This window comes from Saccostrea echinata, unplaced genomic scaffold, assembly GCF_033153115.1.
Source record: "Saccostrea echinata isolate AGI-Se365-2 ecotype Australia unplaced genomic scaffold, CSIRO_AGI_Sech_v1 ptg000054l, whole genome shotgun sequence".
Lineage (NCBI taxonomy): Eukaryota > Metazoa > Mollusca > Bivalvia > Ostreida > Ostreidae > Saccostrea > Saccostrea echinata.
This window is the reverse complement of record NW_026889803.1, coordinates 23,735,646-23,757,938: the sequence shown is the minus strand read 5'-3', so window position 1 is coordinate 23,757,938 and position 22,293 is coordinate 23,735,646. Positions and strand designations below refer to the sequence as shown.

At 35.3% G+C, this 22,293-nt stretch overlaps 1 protein-coding gene and 1 long non-coding RNA gene across 3 annotated transcripts in view; one reads left to right on the top strand and one right to left on the bottom strand.

Annotated features, from left to right (window-relative positions):
* Positions 1–22,293, bottom strand: part of LOC133206146 (probable ATP-dependent RNA helicase DHX37) — a 725,850-nt gene that overhangs the window by 57,536 nt on the left and 646,021 nt on the right. The window lies entirely within an intron of this gene.
* LOC133206156 (uncharacterized) lies at positions 7,484–10,223 on the top strand. Of its 2 annotated transcripts, none has more exons than XR_009723708.1 (3): positions 7,484–7,936; positions 8,971–9,076; positions 9,762–10,223. It is a non-coding gene; the product is annotated as an uncharacterized LOC133206156 (long non-coding RNA). The 2 variants fall into 2 exon arrangements; XR_009723709.1 differs by lacking the exon at positions 7,484–7,936 and having other exon boundaries at positions 8,898–9,076; positions 9,762–9,844; positions 9,922–10,223.

The following is a 22,293-nucleotide window of genomic DNA, read 5'->3' as shown; positions in this document are numbered from 1 at the left end:
ACTACATAATTTGAGTATTTTTCTTTCCCATTAATATCCTTTGTAGATAAAGTATTTGAAATGAATTTTAAATATGTTATTTAGACTGCAAATATCTAGAGTAACCTCAAATATCTTTGTAAAATTCACTTCCGGTCGCGTGTTTTCCTGTCCTCAAAATGAGAAGTTGTCTGAGCAAGATCTCGGAAACGGTGAGAGATTAAGACACCAAAGTTATATGAGCAACAGACCTTAAGATGTAAGTAAAACCATTTGGGTTCAGAGCGTCAGCCGTCACTTCCGGTCGTCACAGGAAGTGATCAAAGAAATCGAAAATTTCAACAATTCTTTTTTTAATTCAAAATTGCATCACTTTATTGCATCTTTTTCTCAGATTCGAAAGATGTTGGTCCCACCGGAAATAAAAACGACAACTTCCGGTTATAAGAGAAAAACTACATAATTTGAGTATTTTTCTTTCCCATTAATATCCTTTGTCGATAAAGTATTTGAAATGAATCTTAAATATGTTATTTAGACTGCAAATATCTAGAGTAACCTCAAATATCTTTGTAAAATTCACTTCCGGTCGCGTGTTTTCCTGTCCTCAAAATGAGAAGTTGTCTGAGCAAGATCTCGGAAACGGTGAGAGATTAAGACACCAAACTTATATGAGCAACAGACCTTAAGATGTAGGCAAAACCATTTGGGTTAAGAGCGTCAGCCGTCACTTCCGGTCGTCACAGGAAGTGATCAAAGAAATCGAAAATTTCAACTTTTCTTTTTTGAATTAAAAATTGCATCACTTTATTGCATCTTTTTCTCAGATTCGAAAGATGTTGGTCCCACTGGAAATAAAAACGTCAACTTCCGGTTTTAGGAGATAAACTACGTTATTTTTATATTTAACATTCTCATAAATATTGCTTATCGATAAAGTACTTGAAATAATTTTATGTATGTGTAGATACTGCAAATGTCTAGAGAAAAGTCAGAGATTTTTATAAAATTCACTTCCGGCCGCGTGTTTACCTGTCCTCAAAATTAGAATTTGTTCTAAAAATATATTGTTCGGCAACAATAAAGGACTGAAGTCTAAAACTTTCAGGACTGATAGTCATTCATCAGTTTATTTGAATCGTGAGAAAATCTTGTATCGCCGTTACTTCCGATCGTGACAGGAAGTGATGCAAAAAGGTGAATGGTTAATGGTTAGCACGTTGGATTTTCACGCTGACGACCAGGGTTAAATCTCCAGGATGTCTGAATTTCTTTTATCACTTTCTAAGCTTGAATTTTCGTTTTTATTTTCAGAATCGGACGGAAGACCTCTCATTGCTCGCAATGAGTTTCTAGTTATTATTATTATTATTCTTTTTTTCTACTTTCTTCTCCGGTACTTTTTTGTCCGGGAGTGTTCTCATAGAACCACTCATCCGATTGACATGAAACCTTTTTAGGGTTAATAGGCATGTTGTGTAGGTGTTCGGAACGAAGGTCATTTTGCGCGCACATGCATGCACGTGCGCGCGCGTGCAATGAGTGAAATGACTGATATACTTGATGAAGTGGTAACTTTTATATTTCTTGATGAATTGCTTTGAAACTCAAAATATAAAGATATATTAGTAGTCTAGACAAGATAACATGGTCAAATTAGCATGAACTCACGCGCATGCACGTGCGCTCTTCTCTGATTGGCTGATACAAAAATCTCAATAATTTCCTTGTTTTTTGACAAAATACTTTGAAATTTAGAATATAAGTACATATTATAAGGTGCTACAACATGTTATATAGGAAATTTCTTGAAAACACGCGCATGCAGGTGTGCTGCAATCTGATTTATTGAAACTTTAAATGTCTATAACTCCCTTGGTTTTCAACAAAACAGGATGAAATTTACATGGATAGGCACATAGAGCTCCTACATTATGATACTATCAAAATTGAATGCAAGGCCATGCATGCGCATATGCTGAATTTTGATTGGCTAATACTTAAAGGGTTACAGCTCTCTTATTTTTCAATGAAATTCTTTAATATTTAAAACGAATGTATGTATTGTGAGACACTATAAGATAATTAATATGAAAAATGTAGAAAACATGTGCAAGCACATGCGCTGAAATTTGATTGGCTAATACCCATATGGCTATATCGGAGTAGTTTTCCAATGAAATACCCTTAAAAATAAAGTGTCCATCTATATTACAAAAGTATTGTCTAATTTATTGAAGCTTGTAGGGAATGGGGCACCATAAGGGATTGGGGAGCCGTTTGGGGAACATCCGTAATGGTTCCCGTTACAATTAGCACTAGTTATTATTCTTTTTTATTCTTATTTCTTCTCCGGTACTTTTTGTTCCTCGAGTGTTCTCGGAAACTGCTCATCCAATTGAGTTAAAACCTTTTTAGGGTTAATAGGCATGTTGTGTAGATGTACTCGTTGAATGTCATTTTGCACGCACATGCATGCACGTGCGGGCGCGTGCAATGAGTGAAATGACTGCCATATTTCATATAGCCGTAACTTTTACATTTTTTGATGAAATGCTTTGAAACTTATAACTTAAGGATATATTAGTAGAGTGGACAAGATGACATGGTCAAATCAGCATGAACTCACGCGCATGCACGTGCGCTTCGCTCTGATTGGCTGAAACAAAAGTCTCAGTATCTTTTTTGTTTTTTGACAAAATACTTTGAAATTTAGAACATAGTCATACATTGGAAGGTTGTACAATATAATATATAAGAATTATCATGAAAACACGCGCATGCACGTGTGCTGCAATCTGATTGGCTTAAACTTTATATGACTATAACTTTCTTGGTTCTCAACAAAACAGGATGAAATTTAGAATATAAATAGGTACAAGAGGCCCATGGGCCTTGAATCGCTCTTCTGATAAACTGTACAACCTATCACTTCTATTTGAAGCCTCGAAGTATCCTGTATATTTACATAAACCCTTGAAATTCCAATTCACACTCTGAGAACCCAAGATGATTCTAAGCCAATTAGTACCTGAGAGTTGGTCATGGTGACCTACTTATCACTTGTCATTCTCTGAGGACCCATCAACTAAGTTTGATGATTCTAAGCCAATTAATACCTAAAATATTTTTTAAAATTATTATCATAAAATTTTATAAGTAGGTCAAAGTGACCTACTTTTCAATTGTTTTACTCCAAGGACCCAAGATGCATCAACTGACAAAGTTTGATGATTCTAAGCCAATTAGTACCTGTATTATTTAATTAAAGACATAAATTTTCAAAAGTAGGTCACTGTGACCTACTTTTCAGTTGCTGTACTCCGAGGATTAAAGATACATCGACTCCCAAAGTTTGATGATTCTAGCCAATAAGTACCCAAAATATTTAATTACAGCCATAAATTTTCAAAAGTAGGTCAAAGTGACCTACTTTTCAGTCAGCCTACTCCGAGGACCAAAGATGCATCAACTGACAAATTTTGACGATTCTAAGCCAAATAATTCCTGAAAATATTAAATACAGCCATAAAATTTCAAAAGTAGGTCACCGTGACCTACTTTTCAGTTGTTGTACTCCGAGGACCCAAGACGCATCAACTGACAAAGTTTAATGATTCTAAGCCAATTAGTACCCGAAATATTTGATTAAAGCCATAAATTTTCAAAAGTAGGTCATGGTGACCTACTTTTCAGTTGTTGTACTCCGAGGACCCATGACGCATAAACTGACAAAGTTTTATGATTCTAAGCCAATTAGTACCCGAAATATTTTATTAAAGCCATAAATTTTCAGAAAGTAGGTCACGGTGACCTACTTTTTAGTCGATCTACTCTGAAGACCCATGACGCATCAACTGACAAAGTTTGATGATTCTAAGCCAATTAGTACCCGAAATATTTAATTAAAGCCATAAATTTTCAAAAGTAGGTCATGGTGACCTACTTTTTAGTCGATCTACTCCGAAGACCCAAGATGCATCAACTGACAAAGTTTGATGATTCTAAGCCAATTAGTACATCTGAAATATTTAATTAACGCCATAAATTTTCAAAAGTAGGTCACTGTGACCTACTTTTTAGTCGACCTACTCCGAAGACCCAAGATGCATCAACTGACAAAGTTTGATGATTCTAAGCCAATTAGTACCTGAAATATTTAACTATAGTCATATAAATTGAAAAGTAGGTCACGCTGACCTACTTTTCAGTTGACCTTTTTTGAGGACCAAAGATGCATCAACTTACAAAGTTTTATGATCATAGGACTTAAAATGTCCAAATTATGCCTCTAAAACGCTTTGAAATCGAATGCCTGCAAAGTTCAAAAAGTAGGTCACTGTGACCTACTTTTTAATAAATATGTTTTATGGCCCCAAGAGGCATCATCTTACAAGATTTAATGATTCTTAGCCTCCCCGTATTCAAATTAATGACCTTAATTGTTTTAAAAAAGATTAGCCATAAAATTCAAAAAGTAGGTCAAGGTGACCTACTTTTTAAGTGACGTACTTTGACGACCCAAGATGCATCAACTGACAAAGTTTGATGATCATAGGCCTTAAATTGTTCAAAATATGCCTCTAAATCATTATGAAAAAGAATGGCCGCAAAATTTGAAAAGTAGGTCACTGTGACCTACTTTTGAGTCAACATGATATGAGGTCCTTAGATGCACCAACTGACAAGATTTGATGATCCTAGTCCTTATAGTAAGCAAAATATCAACATTTTAATGAAATGTAATTTTTGGTCAACTTTGAAGTGACCTTGAGACCACGCCCTTTGCCCCAGGGTAAATCCCCGTGCAAATTTAAATCTACAACATATCCTCATCCTTTTGTGTAAGTTTGGTGATAATCTGCCCATTGGTTCTTGAGAAGAAGATTTTTTAGCAACCAGTACTTTTGTTTCTATTTTCCTAATTATCTCCCCTTGTTAAAGGGTCACAACCCCAGTTTTAGTATAAAAGGGAGCCCTTGGGCCAAGGATACCCTGTGACAAATTTGACAATAATTGGCCAAGGGGTTCTTGAGTTATGGCCCATATTCTAAAAAGTTTACGCACACCGCACAAATGGCCATAGCATTAGCTCTTTGAGCCTTTGGCTCAGAAGAGCTAATAATGGATTCCAACATTATGTTACTATCAAAATTGAATGCAGGACCATGCATGCGCGTGCGCGCACGTGCAATGCGAAAAATGACCAATATACTTGATATAGCCGTTACTTCTATACTGTTTGATGAAATGCTTTGATTCTTAAAATATAGAGAGATACTAAGGGTGTAGAAAAGATGATATGGTCAACATGCACATACATTCATGTGCGGGCTCGTGCAATGCTAAAATGACCTATAAAATTGATATAGCTGTGACTTTTATACTTTTAGACGAAATGCTTCAATATTTATAATATTAATGGTGTAGACAAGATAGTTTGGTCAACATGCACATGCATGCACGTGCGCGTGCGTGCAATGCTTAAATGAACAATATACTTGATATAGCCGTAACTTTTATATTTTTTGATGAAATATTTCAATACTCAGAATTAAGATACATTTATAGTATAGACGAAATGACATGACCATCCTGCACATGCATGCATGTGCGCGCGCGTGTAATGCGTAAAAAAACAATATACTTGATTGCCTTATTCAGTGAAGCTTACAGGGAATAAGACACCAAAAGGGAGTTGGGGAGCGTTTGGGGAACATCTGTAACGGTCCCCGTTACAATTATAACTAGTTACCAGTGGGAATATTAATATTTAGTGGGTTTAAATGGATTTATTATTCTATGAAGTTAACAGTACCTATAACAAGTGGTAATTACATTATGAATATATTATTTTAAAAGTTTAGTATAGAACTTACGGGGTTTGTTTGTTTGTTTGTATGTTGTTTAACGTCCTGCTCGAGAATTTTTCACTCATGTGGAGATGGGTGGAGGGCTGCAAATTTTAACCTATGGTTGGCACTTAGGGCCATTGAGCAGTGAGGGATCTTTTTCATGCCAACACCTATTGCGACATGGGACCTTCGTTTATGCAGTCTCATCTGAATGACTGGTCTCCACTTCCGCATTGGATTCGAACCCGAGACATAAGGATCAACTCCTTACTCTGCGACTCTAGAGCAGATGCTCTAGCCACTGCACCATGCGGGCGACTAGAACAGGGTAAAATAATCAGAAATGAAAATGATTAGGGAAAGGGTAAAAAATCATTGGAATGCCACAATAATACAAATTATACAATCAGGCAAGCCCCTGGGGTCATTCCCACTCTTTGGAAACAGAAGCAATAAAAAAGCTTCATTAAAGCAAAAGCTCCTAAGTCATCTTTGTAATTATGACACACTGAATAGGATATATGGGGTCATGACCCCCAGAGGTCATTCCCAACCCCTAAACTTCAAATGATCATATACACTCATCTTGAAAATGGTTGAAAACTCCCCTTAACCATATATAATATTGTCCCTTGAGTCAGTATGCATTAAAAGGGTATAAAGGCTATGACCCCCTTGTCTGAATCAGAATTTATTCAAAAACTTCTGCATGAGAGGAAGAAAACACTTGCTGTGGCTTTCAACTTGACATTTCAATATGTTGACGATGTATTACCAATTAACAATAATTACTTTCATTCATATGTCGACTCGATATATCCCAATGAGCTTGAAATAAAAGATACCAAAGATTCTGACATATCTGTTTCATATTTAGATATTTTACTAGAAAAAAAACGTTAAATGTTATTTAATTTTTTTAAATATTGTTTATATAAAATCATGTAGACCAGATCATATTTCAACATGCTTGTTATCACGTGATTCTCTTAGCCAATCAAATTCATAGCTTCTTGTCTAGATCTGCAACTGTTGTGTTTACATCTCAAAGAATTTCTTCAGATTCCTTCTGAATTTATATCGATCTCATAACAATAACTTGGATTTATGTTATGTATTTGTTATATGTGGTCTATTTTAAGTGGTGAATTCTAAACAGTATGTGACTAAAGCTAGGACACACGTGCATTTGTTTGTTTACATGTTAAAGCCGAGTGACTTGAACTTTAGCCTTAGGCCTATAGGCCTCTAAGTGAAACTGTCTACAAGAAACATGACCGGAAGAAAAAGAAAACAAAGTAATACTACAGGAAGGAATGTGTGTTCTCGTAGTGAGAGCGTCTCGAGATGGGATGTGAATGTTCCCGAAAATTGGTCGACAGCCGAGTTAATTCAGAAACTGAAAGACGCTAATATCGTGGTGCCAACTTCGTTAAGGAAATCTCAATTAGTGCAAATTTATCGGGATAATGTCCAAAACGATCAACAAGATCTTAACAGACTAAGGAAGCATCGACCTAAGCGAGAGCCAAAATGGCGATGGAATAAATGAACTTCCGGCATCTTCAGATAGAGTCCGCGAGAACGAGGCTGGGTGGAAGTCAACGAGTGAAACGAAAGTAGAGGCACTGAGTCACGCAATTGGAAAAACACCTACATAACCTTATACATGGGCGCAGACATTTTGGACACCCAAAGTTGTGCGGAGAAGAAAATGCTACACGGCACATGATTGGTCATTAAGAGAAAAAACTTGTTATGTATTTGACAAGTGAAATAAAGGTGATAAAAATCTCATATCAAGACTTAGGCTTCTTTGAGATATATAGGAGATACAGGTAAAAATTTGAAGGGAGGGGTGCACTTTGATTAGAGATTTTCATTTGGTGCTGAACGCACCTAGTTGTAAACAAATGGAATTTGAAAGTAAAAGTGCAACGGCACGGTATATTTTTTCTGGCATGTTTTGTTTTGCAAGATCTCGAACTTTCACGGCAAGAAAGTCATTTGCCCAAAATTGAATATATGAATCAGTGACAGGGGCTCAACTTTGTATGGAAGTCTATGGGAAAACATTTGGTGGTGTTTGTCCTATAGAGTAGGTATGTATATTGCATAGGTAAACGTTGATTACAGCCAGAAAATCAATCAATTCCTATATTTTTGGCATTGGGATTATACTTTGGTTAATATTTACTATCTGTATAGAAATCAGAGGGTTTGGGTAAACTGAGGCCCCCAATGGGGACTCCACATGGTGCAAAAATGCCAAAATTTTCCCCTTTAGCTATCACATTTGCAATAAATGTACATGTAAATAATTTTTAATGAATATTTATGCTGAAATTTACTTGGAATGTTGTAAATAATACAATATTGATAATTATTGGCATCATTAATACACAAAATAGATGAATATCCCCCTCGCAGCTTGAGAAATTCATTTAAATCCATGTGTTTTATGAGTGTAGACATTGGTATAGATTGACTAAACATCTTTCAAATTTGTGTTAATCAGAGTTAATGGAATAATTCTTAACAATATTTGACTGTTTTGTTAACTAAATAGTTTACTTTCTTTTGACATAAGGGGCCTAATCCAGCTGCAAAGCAGATTTCAGTCATCTCATTAGTGCTGGTTTGAAATAAAAGTTGTGCTTTTGGTGTAACTGAGAGGTTACTAGTAGGATATTTTATTAAAATTACTGTACAATATATTGCATAAGAAAATACATTGAAAATGCAAGAAATGTGCAAAATTATAAGTGAAAAAAATGGTGAAATGTGTTTCTAAATATCCCTCCCCCTTGTCAGATCCCATCTTGATATGCTGTAGAAAAAAAGGGGGGGGGGTATATTTGTGCTCTAATGATACTAAAAAATGAAGGAAAAGAATTTTAATGTAGTATATTTGAATACCAAGAGTAATTCTTATCTGCAGTAATTTTTTTAAAATTTCTTGAGCATTTTTTTTAGTATTATCTGAGTAAATTTTATTAAAACATTATTATTTTTAAGCTATTACATAACAAATGCTTATAAAAAATTCAAAAGATGGTGTAAATTATAATTAATTATAATATAAATTACTATATGCATGTATCAGTATGTTTTAATAAAATAAAATGTATTTCAGCTATGCATCATCAAGAAGGAGAAGTTTAATGAACCCTCCCCTCTTACAATGAACAACATATGGACACTCCCAGGATGAACACTTTGCATTCATTAAGAGTTCCCAGGTATGGTTTTCTTAGCAAATCTAGTTAATCTCTTAATATTTAAGTTATTTAGAACTTTTTAAAGATTATTAGAATAAAAACTTCCTCAGAACTGCAGTTATTTAAGCATTTTGCTTACAACTGAGCCCTGTATTCAGACAGACAACATGATTTATCTGCCCTTGGCATTTAATCAGTTTAATAATTATGTCAATAATTAGAAATGATATGCAAATAAATATATTTGCCTTTCATGAGAATATACATATTTAACATTTATTACATGAAATTTCCTATAATAATGGCTAAAATGTAGGTCACCCTCTTCAGAATTACAAAATTTTCAGTGGGGGTGTATTTGATTCTCTGATGCCAGCAACCCATTCCTGATATAATTTTTTCTAAATCTAATGTTCTTTTAATATCAAACATAATTCTCTTTCTTTTCATTGATTATTTAACCTACATTAGCTTTTCCTCTTTCCATAACTGAGCATTTTCTTACAAAAACCTGCTGATTTTTTTCATTTTTCATTTATACTGGGTACCTGATACCCTTATTGATTAACATGATCTGTCTTAAGAGATTATGAGAGATAGTAAGAAAAACAAGCAAAACATATGCTAGATTAATCATTTTATTTCAAAATTTTGAAAGAAAAGTGGAAAAATGCTTCAATTTATAGACATTTTTTCTATTTCACAGGTATAGGTCTGATTGACTGGGGTGTGAAATATAACAGCCAGTGGTGTACTTCAGCTGGGACTGTCAGTCCCTATATTCATGAGGTGAGATAACCGATGGATATGTGTTCTAAATTTACTAAATTGACCACTTTTTACAAGTGTTTTCTATATCTCTATAGGAAAAACACCTACATAACCTTATACATGGGTGCAGACATTTTGGACACCCAAAGTTGTGCGGAGAAGAAAATGCTACATGGCACATGATTGGTCATTAAGAGAAAAGACTTGTTATGTATTTGACAAGTGAAATAAAGGTGTTAAATATCTCATATCAAGACTTAGGCTTCTTTGAGATATAAAGGAGATACAGGTAAAAATTTGAAGGGAGGGGTGCACTTTGGTTAGAGATTTTCATTTGGTGCTGAACGCACCTAGTTGTAAACAAATGGAATTTGAAAGTAAAAGTGCAACGGCACGGTATATTTTATCTGGCATGTTTTGTTTTGCAAGATCTCGAACTTTCCAATTACGGCAATAGACAATATCCAGCAATCGCTTGTGTCGTTGACAAATGTTGTTAGCAATGTACAACAGCAAATCCCAAGCCATAATGCACCATTATTGGAAACAGACAGAACCAGTATACCATGCTCTCGTGTTCCATTGGATTCTGTTCCGTATGTTGAGTCCGTGTCCACACACCTTAGGAATAACATCATCCAAGGTAAGGATGTCAATTTGGCTGCGTTACTTTTGCCTCGCGAAAATGAAGAACATAAAATCCAAGATACAGAAGGTCGCTATATATTACTGAAACAAAATTCTGATGCCAGATTACAGAGAAATTAAACTTTAAGTGAGTTTATATTGGCATTCTCAAAATACAAAAACATTATCTGTGAAGTATATCCTGAGAGAAGGATAGAACTGGATGCATATGAACGGGATATCGTTGAGATGGCATCCATGACACGTGGTTCAGCCTTCTATGATTACCACAAGGCTTTTTCGGCAAGAGCCAGTGCCCTACTACTACAACGAAACATCAGAGTTGACTGGTCGATTAGAGATACAAAACTGTTTTCCACCATTTTTGCTGGCCAGACTGTTATAAGATGTGACAATTGCAACAGTGCTAACCATACTTCACATTTCTGTCCAAGAGCCAAGTTCCATACAGCTTCTAATAATTCCCCTTCAGGTCTGAACAGGAACAGAGGACAGCAAAACCAAATGGATGTTCAAGGAAGGCCCAGAATCACTCACAGGGGCAGAGAAATATGTAACAATTTCAACAGTGACACAGGGTGCAATAGACCCTCATGTAACTTAGTACATATATGTTCAACATGTAAGATGGGGAAGCATACCTCTACGCAATGTAAATCAATGTCAAAACAAAAAGAGAGCAACCAAAGTGAGAAACAATGACTAGTTAGTTCTTCCTTAGAGACAGTTTCTGGAAATCAAAATATATTAACTCCAATCAACATCAAAGCATTTAAGTCAGAATTACAACATCATCCAGACAGAAACTTTGTAGATACTTTTATTAATGGTTTGGAGAACGGATTTGATACCGGAATTTCTCAGCTGCCAACTACATCATTCGAATGCAAGAATTTAAGTTCAGCTAGGAAGAAACCAGAAGTAGTAGACACTTTACTCAAGTATGAAATTGACAAAGGTTATGTAGATGGACCATATGAGGAGCCACCTTTCGAAATCTATCGTATAAGCCCTATTGGTGTTGCTGAAGGAAAATATTCTAAGAAATACAGATTGATAGTAGATCTCTCATCACCGCCTGATTCCACATCCGAAGTTAGTATCAATAGTCTAATCGATAAGGAAGATTACTCACTGCAGTATGTCCGCATTGACGATGCCATAAGCATTTTGAAATCATTAGGTGTTAATTCATTGATGTGCAAGACTGACATTGTGGATGCATTCAAGTTGTTACCCTTGTCAAATTGTGTTCAACCTTTTTATGGCATAAAATGGAAAAACAAATATTACTTTTACAAACGATTAGTATTTGGGTGCAGAAGTAGCCCGAAAATATTTGATATGCTTTCGCAGGCCGTTTGTTGGATTTTAACCAATAACTACAAAATCAAACAGGTGCTACATTTGTTAGATGATTTCTTGACTTTGGATTCCACAGGCGAAGAAGGATTCAGAAGTATGGCTTTACTAACAATGGTGTTTAGCAAATTAGGAATTCCTATTTCGGAGAAGAAAACAAAAGGTCCATGTACCGAAATGGAATACTTGGGAATTATACTGGACTCTGTCAAAATGGAAGCACTTATTCCACCAGAAAAAATAGAGCATAATGCCATATATTTTCTCTCATTGGCAATTTCAAGACAAAACGTTCCTGCACAAAAAGAGAACTTCTCAGCATATTAGGGCATTTCAATTTCGCGGCACGAATTATTCCAGCAGGCAGATCATTCACTTCGTATCTTTTAACATTGGCCCATTCAGTTACTAAATTACATCATCATGTAAATTTAACGAAGGAATGCAGAATGGACTTGTCTATGTGGGAAAAAATTTTAAAGCAGTGGAATGGACACTCTTTCTTCTTGGAGGAAAATGTGACTTGTGCCTCAGACATATCCTTGTATACAGATGCTTCTTCTACCATTGGTTATGGAGGATACTATTATGGGGAATGGTTTCAAGGAAAATGGCCTCAAGAAATTCAAGACTTAGATGACAAGATTCCGAGAAGTAGCTCCAGCAGCAGCAGCAATGCCAGTACCAGTTCCATCCTTACAAGAATAATCCTGTACTAGAGAAAGAGTATAGGAACTTGTGTGAATCATCACTAAGTGACAATACTAGGACCGCTTTCAGAACAGGATTTACAGCATTTTGCCAATTTCTATCATCGATGGGTATAGAAGCGCCTAATTATCATCCATCAGAGATCTCAGAGCAAACCCTAATTTACTTTGTTACACACTGCTGCAATTCCCTAAAACTAACTTACAGTACCATCAAATTATATCTTGCCAAAACATCAAATTCACAACCTTCGCAGTTAATGGTCAAAAGATCGACTGTGTGTATTTCTAATCCTTTATCATCTTCAGTTGAAACATGTGCAAGGTTGCAAACAGTGATGAGAGGAATTCAAAAGCAACAGGGTTCTAAAGAGAAAAGGAGACCCATTACATACAGTGTTCTGATACAAATTCAAAACATCTTACAGCGGGGTATGTTCGGTTATTTCCTAGATACCATGTTGCAAGCTGCTTGCTCTTTAGAGTTCTTTGCATTTCTTCGATACGGGGAATTTACAGTGAACAATCTTAAGCAAGACAATTTATTGTGTGTGGAAGACGTAGTCATGGATCCAGATTTCAAGGCTTTTACCCTCATGCTCAAACGATCTAAAACAGACCCATTTCGTAATGGAATTCAGATCCATTTATTTCAATCAGGTCAAGCTGTATGTCCAGTTCAGTGCATGTTAAAATACTTAAACCTTCGATGAAAGTGGTGCAATTGTGTCATGTCTTCAGCCTTATTCTTGGATGAAAGTGGAAATCCATTATCAAGACATCTCTTCATTACTAATTAAAGCAGATACTCAAATCACTTGGTTTGGATGACGAGAAATTCAATGGTCACTCATTCAGAATAGGAGCTGCTACCTCTGCTGCCAGTGGCTAACTGGAAGACCACCTGATCAAAACTTTAGGTAGATGGAGTTCTCACTGTTATACCAGATACATCCGCTCTGATGATCAAACTTTGTCATGTGCCCAAAAAGCGATGTGTTGTCATAAACTTTCTAAGAAGGACTAGCAGTGTGTTTAATAATGGAAAGTTCTGTATATGTAGTTTAGGAGAAGTTAGCATGTAATTTTTATCAATTTATGTTCACATCATGTTGAAAATATTCCGTTAGTTTTCGATGAAGTAATAGCTGTATGTTAAATGATGAACAGTTCTGTGTATGTAGTTTAATTAGAGTAGCATGTAATTTCTAACATCTTATGCTCACTTCATGTTGACAATACTCTGTTACTGTTAGCATTTTAGTTGATGTCTTCAATTTAAATGTTGTAAGAATTCATTAATCCTATGAAGATTGAAGTTGTTAAACTAAGTATTTGTTTTTATTTGTTGTGTTCTATGGTGTATTTAACAAATGAATATAATAGGAATGTCCCAACATATTAAAGGGGCATTTTGAACTGAAGTTAAATGTTATTGACATGTAGTGTATTATGTGAAAATTATTTCTAGAAGATGACTTTGCTTTTGGTGTATCTATGTTCATTTGAATCTTTAATGTTTTTGGTATCAGATCAGAGTGGTGGTGTTAGGTTATTCCTTTTGGGGCTCTCAGCTATTATATTAACATTATAATAACTTCGTTTGGGCATTTCACACTTGGTCAAGTGTGTTATTTAACCCCAAAAGAAATTTGTTTATTTTAAATCCATTTTAGCTCCATTTTTACACACGCACACAGGCCATCGGCCGCATTCACTCCAGGCCATTGGCCTTTCACTGTCTCAAGGCCATCGGCCATTTACACGCATGCAAGGCCATTGGCCTAACTCACTCATGGCCATTGGCCTCACACTGTCACTAGGCCATCGGCCTCACATACATGGGGGCCTGCAGCCCACCACATATACAAGCCATCGGCTACCATATTTCGGCCATCGGCCTATTACACGATGCATTTTAACAATGCCCTGTTGTATCAGGCTTGTTGCCTGATAGTGTATATAACTAAGTACTGTAAATATATTGTTTGTGTGTGTAATTTTCATGTATGGTTTGTTTTGATTTCATAATGGCTGAGTAGTTACCAGAAGGCAATTTGAATAAATTTGTAAATAATCATTTGTGTTGGTTTTATATAAATGGTAACCTAACAACAAAGCTTTATGATAAACATGATGACTTCAACTTTTCAATTGTCAACTTCCCTTACTTGTGTAGCAATATACCCTTATCACCTGCATATGGGGTTTATGTCTCTCAGTTGATTCGATACGCAAGTGCATGGTCTATGTATGAACAATTTCTAAAATGAGGCAAGCCATTGACAATCAAGTTGATGAAACAAGGATATCAACAGTCTCATTTGAAGTCATCTTTTCTCAAGTTTTATGGTCAATACAATGACCTTGTCAGCACATACAACCTACCATTGAGTCAAATGCTGACTGATGTTTTTCATACTAATTGTTAGGCCATTATTTACACTGAACTGTCTACGGATTTCTCAGTTATAACCCGATCATGACAAGGAGCACACAGCGGGTGTGACTGGTGGGCATGGGATGCTCACTCCTCCATGGAACCTAATCTCTCTAAATTTTGAGGTCCGTGTTTGCTCTGCTTCAAATTTGTATCGTTTCATTGGACATTTGAGATTGAATACTGTTCATTATCTTCATATTTTATCCTCATCTGAAACTGGAAATGATCACAATATGACCTGCGTCAAAAGTGTGTCAGTGATAATCTGCTTGACATTTTATTCAGGACCCCCTATGGTCACCTGAGCACTGTGGCTGGGAAAAAATGCAAAAATCAGTTCAGCACTGAAAAGCTTTAATGCATAAGTGGTCCTGACCTATGCTAAAAAGGGATGGGGGATGGGGGTTGGGGGGGGGGTATGATTTGAACAAAATTGAATCTACACAACTAAAGACGCTTACATATTTCTTTGTCTGTGACTTTTTTCCCTACAAGTTTGAACTTTCTTTATGGTCCCACCTTATCCCCGGGGGTCATGGTTTGAACAAACTTGAATCTACATTATCTGAGGAAGCTTCCATATAATTAAGACCAATCATAGCTTTTCTGTTCTTGAGAAGATTTTTAAAAACAAAATTCCTATGTATTCCTATGCATAACTTTAATCATCAATTGTGGCCCCACCCTATCCCCAAGGGTCATGATTTTTTTCAAACATGAATGTACACTACCTTAGGATACTTATGAATAGTTAATAACCAATCATGGCTTTGCTGTTCTTGAGAAGATTTTTTGTATATATTCCTATGTAAAACTCTGATTGTTCTTTGTGGCCCCATCCTACCCTGGGGGGTCATGATAATGATGACTTCGACTTGTAGTTTTAAAGTTATAAGGTTTAATAATAAGTGCAAAGACGTTATAAAGTGAAAACTCATCTAAGGGGTCATCCAATCCTTTCGCACTGAATAGACTGAAGTTGTGTCTAAAGACCCTGAAGACATTAGTGAAAGTTTCGTGTCTGCGGTTTACGGTTTTGGAGGAGTAGCGATAACAAGGTTTTCAGTGAAAGGGGCAATAACTTTTAAAAGCTTAATGACCTTGACTTTTGACCTGGACAAAAATTTCAAGGTCTGAGGTCAAAGAATCTAATGCAGTTGGTTCCATGTCTCTATGACTTATCGTTTTGAAAATTTTTAATTAATCGTAAACATCAAAAACTTTCAGGGGCAATAACTCATAAAAGGGGTCGACGAATACTTTTGCAATGAAAAGATTGAGGAGTCCCCTCACTTAGTCAAAGACATTGGTGAAGGTTCCGTACCTCTATGGTTTACAGTTTCGAAGGAGTAGAGATTGCAAGCTTTAAGGTGAAAGGGGCAATAACTGCGTGAGAGATCAAAGTTCAAACATGGGGGGGGGGCATTTTTCAGAATAACTTCTAATATCCAGTATCATGAACTACAAATTTTTTTGATAAGTCTTGCGGTTTCAAAAGTCCGGGTGAGAAATAAATAATAATAAACATAAGCATTTCAAGAGGCCTTTCCACAGATAGGTGGAAAGACCTATTAACTAGTAAACTAATTGTTTACAGAACAATTAGAGGTCTTTCCACCTTTTTAGTATTTCCGTGTCATTTGGGCTGAAAAAAAGAAGAAAATGCAAAAAAAAAAAATGTTCTCTCAGCAGGGATGGAACTCAAAACCTTTGGTTTATAAGGCAGGCGCGCTACCACTAGACCACTTATTCCGATGAAGATTGAGGTATTAAATTAATTGTTTAGGAATAAAAACATGTGTCCTTTTGTTTGTTATGGAATGTAGTAATCAGTATTAAATAGTTTTGAGAATTTATTGATATAATAATATTATTGTATAATACAAATGCAGGTTTTTGGTTAAAAAAATTATTTCAGTTGGTTTATATTTCGAATGAATTGAGTTAATCATTTAGTAAGAGCCTATGATGCATTAGAACTGCAGTGTCGAGACTTTGTTTACAAATATATGAAAATGTTGGATCGGGTTCAGATGTGACTGAATATCCTGAAATAATAGGTAAGATTAAATTATTCTGCATCCCTGTGTGGGTTGAATTAAATGTAAGAAGCATAAATTAAAATTTAAGATATGCATTTTAGGAAGAAAAAGTGTCAATGAGAGCGTGAAAATTTAGTTAATAGGAAAAATCACTGTTTTTGAGATTCATTCAATAAACATTAATTCTAAATAAAATTGATATAAATTCCACATACTAAAGAAAGCAAGAATGCTTGGTATTAAAATATCATATATCAAGGGAATCAACTGCTATTCATAACAAGAGGCCCATGGGCCATAACGTTCACCTGAGTCAATATGGCCCTGCTGTTCTTTGTCAGCAGATTTCTTCTCCTATATACATGTATTCATAGTAAAGCTTTGATCGCCTGTTCTAGGTATACCCTACCTTCAGGTGCCATGTTTTCAATGAAATTGAATCTTAACTTTCTGAGGATGCATCTATAATCATATAACTAATCATGGCTTTGCTGTTCTTGAAAACAGAATTTTAAAGATGTCTGCCACCCTATCGGTGGGGGTGGGGGTTGGGGGTGTCATGATTTTGAACAAACTTGAATCTACACTACCTGAAGATGCTTCCATATCAATATGACTAATCATGGCTTTGTTGTTCTTGAGAAGAAGATTTTTTAAAGATATTTCCTATAAATGTTCTTTTTTTTAAAACTTTGATCCCCCATTATAGCCCCACCCAACTACTGGAGGATGCCTTGAACAAACTTGAATCTTCAAAACCTGGGGATGCTTCCATATCAATATAACTTATCATGGCTTTCCTGTTCTTGAAAAGATTTTTGGAGATTTTTCCTATATATATTCCTATGTAAAACTTTGATCCTCCATTGTGGCCTCACCTTACCCCCTGGGGTCATGATTTGAACAAACTTGAATCTACACTACCTGAAGATGATTCCATATCAATATGACTAAATGTGGCTTTGTTTTTCTTGAGAAGAAGATTAATTAAGATTTTTTTTTATGTATACCTATGTAAAACTTTGATTCCCAATTGTGGCTCCACCCTATCCCTGGTTGTCATTATTTGAACAAACTTGAATCGACACTGTATAATGAAGGTTTCACATAAGTTTTAACTTTTCTAGCCCAATGGTTCTTGAGAAGAAGATTTTTAAAAGATGACACCAAATTTTCACCAATTCTTAATTATCTCCCCTTGGAAAAGGGTGTGGCCCTTCATTTAAACAAAATTAAACCCCCTTCACCCAAGGATGCTTTGTGGCAAGTTTAGTTGAAATTGGCCCAGTGGTTCTGGAGAAGAAGTCGAAAATGTGAAAAGTTTACAGACAGATGGACGGACAGACGGACTACAGACAAAATGTGATCAGAAAAGCTCACTTGAGCTTTCAACTCAGGTGAGCTAACAACTGAAGAAATAACAGATAAAAGCTTTAATTCATTTTTATGTTCATCAGCACCTAAATTTCAGTTAGAAAAAAAATGTAGTATTTGCTGATAAAATTCATAATTTTGAGGTCTCTTCTGCAGTTGCTTAAAATCTTATGTTGATCTGAGGTGTCATATGGGTTTTAAAGAAATTTTCAACGTTGCTATTGATTTTTTAAAAAAAAAAAGGGGGGGTGAAATTTTTTTATTTATTCCTAACATTTTTTAAAGTGAGAGTTGTAGCAACCTCGATGAACTTAACCTTCATTGTGACTTGAAGGTCAAGGTCATTAAAAAAAAAAAACAAACTATGCTTCAAACTGAGTTCAACACTGAAATGTACATGCATCTAGATGCATGTTCTGAATTTTTTTTTACCCTTGAGTCAGTGTCAAGGTCAAAGTCATTTAGATAAATAGCTTATATCAACAATATATATATTTTTACCTTTGACCTTGACCTGAATCTCAAAGTCAAGGTCAAAAAATCTAATGCAGTTGGCCCAATGTCTTTACAATTTGTTGTTTAGAAAAAATTAATTATTGGTAAATATCAAAAACTTTCAGGGGCAATAACTACTCAAAGGGGTTTACGAATCCTTTCGAACTGAATAGATTGAAGAGTCTACTTAATTAGTGGAAGACATTAGTGAAGGTTTTATATCTCTATGTTTTACGTTTTCGGAGGAGTAGCGATAACAAGGTTTTTCACAAAAAGGGGCAATAACTCCTAAAGGGATCAATCTAAGGGGACAAAAATGAAATCTTTAAAATCATTTTAAGAGGACATATTAAAGGTACAAAGATATATAGTATATGTTGAAAGACAAAAGAACTATAAAAAGAGCTGAATTTCTAGCATTTCAAATGACCTTGACCTTTGACCTTCACAAAAATTTCAAGGTCTGTGGTCAAAGAATCTAATGCAGTTGGTCCCATGTCTTTAAGACTTATCGTTTAGAGAATTTTTCATTATTCGTAAACTTCATTAACTTTCAGGGGCAATAACTTATTGAAGGGGTCGATAAATCATTTCGCAAAGAATAGATTGAAAAGTTTTCTCAAGTAGGTGTAAACATTGGTGAAAGTTCTGTACCTCTACAATTTACGGTTTCGAAGGAGTAGCATTAACAAGCTATTTTTGCGAAAGGGGCAATAATTTCGTAAGAGGTCATAGGTCAAACATGGGGGGGGGGGGAGTCACTTTTCAGAATAACTTTTAATATCCAGTATAATGAACTGTAAAGTTTTTCAATAAGTCTTGCAGTTTCAAAAGTCTGGGAAGAAAAAGAAGAATAATATCTAGTAGACTAATTGTTCTCGAACAATTAGAGGTTTTTCCACCTTCTTTAAATTTCATATATTTTTCATAGTTAAATCTTTACTGTTTACTTTTATACAAAAGAAACCAGAAATGGCTTGAGAGATGAAAACCAGAAGTCTCTGACGAGACTGTAGCTCTACTGGTTTGTACTTAAAGGTAGCACTTGGACTTGAAACTTTGCAACAGAAATACATAGAATAATGATCTTTGGTGTAGTCTCTTTTTGTTTTATTGAGATTTTTGTATTATTAAGATTTAATGCAATCAGGCTAAATCTGTAGAAGGAGTAGCCTTTTAAAAGAATTTTACAGAAATTTCAATTTTAGTAACCATGACAACATCATTCAACAAAATCAAAAAACAATAAAGACAATTTTGTATCATAGTGTAGTCTACTTGTGTGCCAAGTTACACTGAAATCAGATCAAAACTTTAGGAAGAGTAGCATTTTGAAAGTATTTCAAGGAAATTTCTATTTTTAGTAGCAATGGCAACACCGTTCATTGAAATCAAAAACCAAGACACAGAATAATGTATCTTAGTAGAGTCTACTTCGCGTGCCATGTTATACTGAAATCAGACCAAAACTGTAGGTGGAGTAGGGTTTTAAAAGAGTTTCACAGAAATTTCTATTTTTAGTAACCATGGCAACACTGTTCATTGAAATCCAAAACTGGTACATGTATAGAGAATTATGTATCTAAGTGTAGTCTACTTGACTGCGTGCCAAGTTATACTGAAATCAGACCAAAGCTGTAGGAAGAGTAGCATTTTGAATGTATTTCAATGAAATCTCTATTTTTAGTAACCATGGCAACACCATTCATTGAAATCAAAATCCGATATACAGAATTATGTATCTTAGTGTAGTCTATTTGTATGCCAAGTTATACTGAAATCAGATCAAAACTGTAGGAGGAGTAGTGTTTTTGAAAGTATTTCAAAGAAATCTCTATATTTAGTAACCATGGCAACACCGTTCACTGAAATCAAAAACCGATACACAGAATTATGTATCTTATTATAGTCTACTTGTGTGCCAAGTTATATTGAAATCAGATCAAAACTGTAGGAAGAGTAGCATTTTGAAAGTTTTTCACAGAAATTTCTATTTTTAGTAACCATGGCAACACCGTTCACTGAAATCAAAAACCAATATACAGAATTATGTATCTTATTGTAGTCTACTTTTGTGCTAAGTTATATTGAAATCAGACCAAAACTGTAGGAGGACTAGCATTTTGAAAAATTGTTTACAGACGGACGGACAGACAGACAGATGGACGACGGACACCTTACTATCGCATAAGCTCTTCTGGTCTCTGACCAGTAGAGCTAAAAATGAAAATTCTAAAATTTTGAAATGACCTTGACAGGAGCAATAACTCATAAAAGGGGTCAATTAATGCAATGAATAGATTGAAGAGTCTCCTAAATTAGTCAAAAACATTGGTGAAGGTTTCCTATCTTTATGGTTTACGGTTTTGAAGGAGTAGCAATAACAAGCTTTTATTGCGAAAGGGGACATAACTCCTTGAGGGGTCAAAGTTAATATACGCAGGGTCAACTGCAAAAATCTTTTACAGAGCAAATTCTTATGGATTATAAATCTTTTTGATAAATCTTGAAACTTACAAACTCCACAGAAAGGTGGAAAGACCTAATAACTAGGAGACTTATTGTTCAGAGAACAATTAGAGGCCTTTCCACCTTCTTGAGTGGACGCCCGTGTGGTGCAGTGGTTAGAGCGTCTGCTCTAGAGTCGCGAGGTAAAGAGTTGATCCTTATGTCGCGGGTTTGAATCCCACTGTGGGACGTGGAGACTGGTCCTTCGGATGAGACCGTATAAACCAAGGTCCCATGTAGCAGTAGGTGCTGGCACGAAAAAGATTCCTCACTACTCAATGGCCATAAGTGCTGAGTATAGGACAAAATTTGGAGCTCTCCACCAGCAAGTGGTGGCGTCTCCATATGAGTGAAAAATTCTTGAGAGGGACATTAAACAACATACAAACAAACCTTCTTGAGTGTTTTCTAGGGATGTCAATGAGTAGTCGACTATTCGACTATCAGTCGAATGGACCGACGATCGAATAATGAAACGACATTCGAATATTATCATAATTAAATAAATACAATAAAAGAGTGATAACGTGATGGAATTCTCATCACAAAATTGAGAAACCGTCTTTCCCAAGAGACAGTCGATAATTTTCCTCAACAAAGAACGGTTGATTTTCCATGTACATATAAAAAGTACAGTGATTATAAGTACTTCACTACTGCCGAGTACTGCGGGGATTATTTAGCAGTAACTGCCTGTATTGTTTTTGTAATTTTAAAATCACTCACCAATTTACTAGGCTTTGTTTGTAAAATTATTAATTGGACTTGATCTTATACCATGTACCAATTATTTTTTGTTATTTTAAGATTGCTCAAACGCAAGGAAGAAACCATAACTTTGACATGTTTTGACACTCCGATAATTATTAAAACAATTCGCTTACA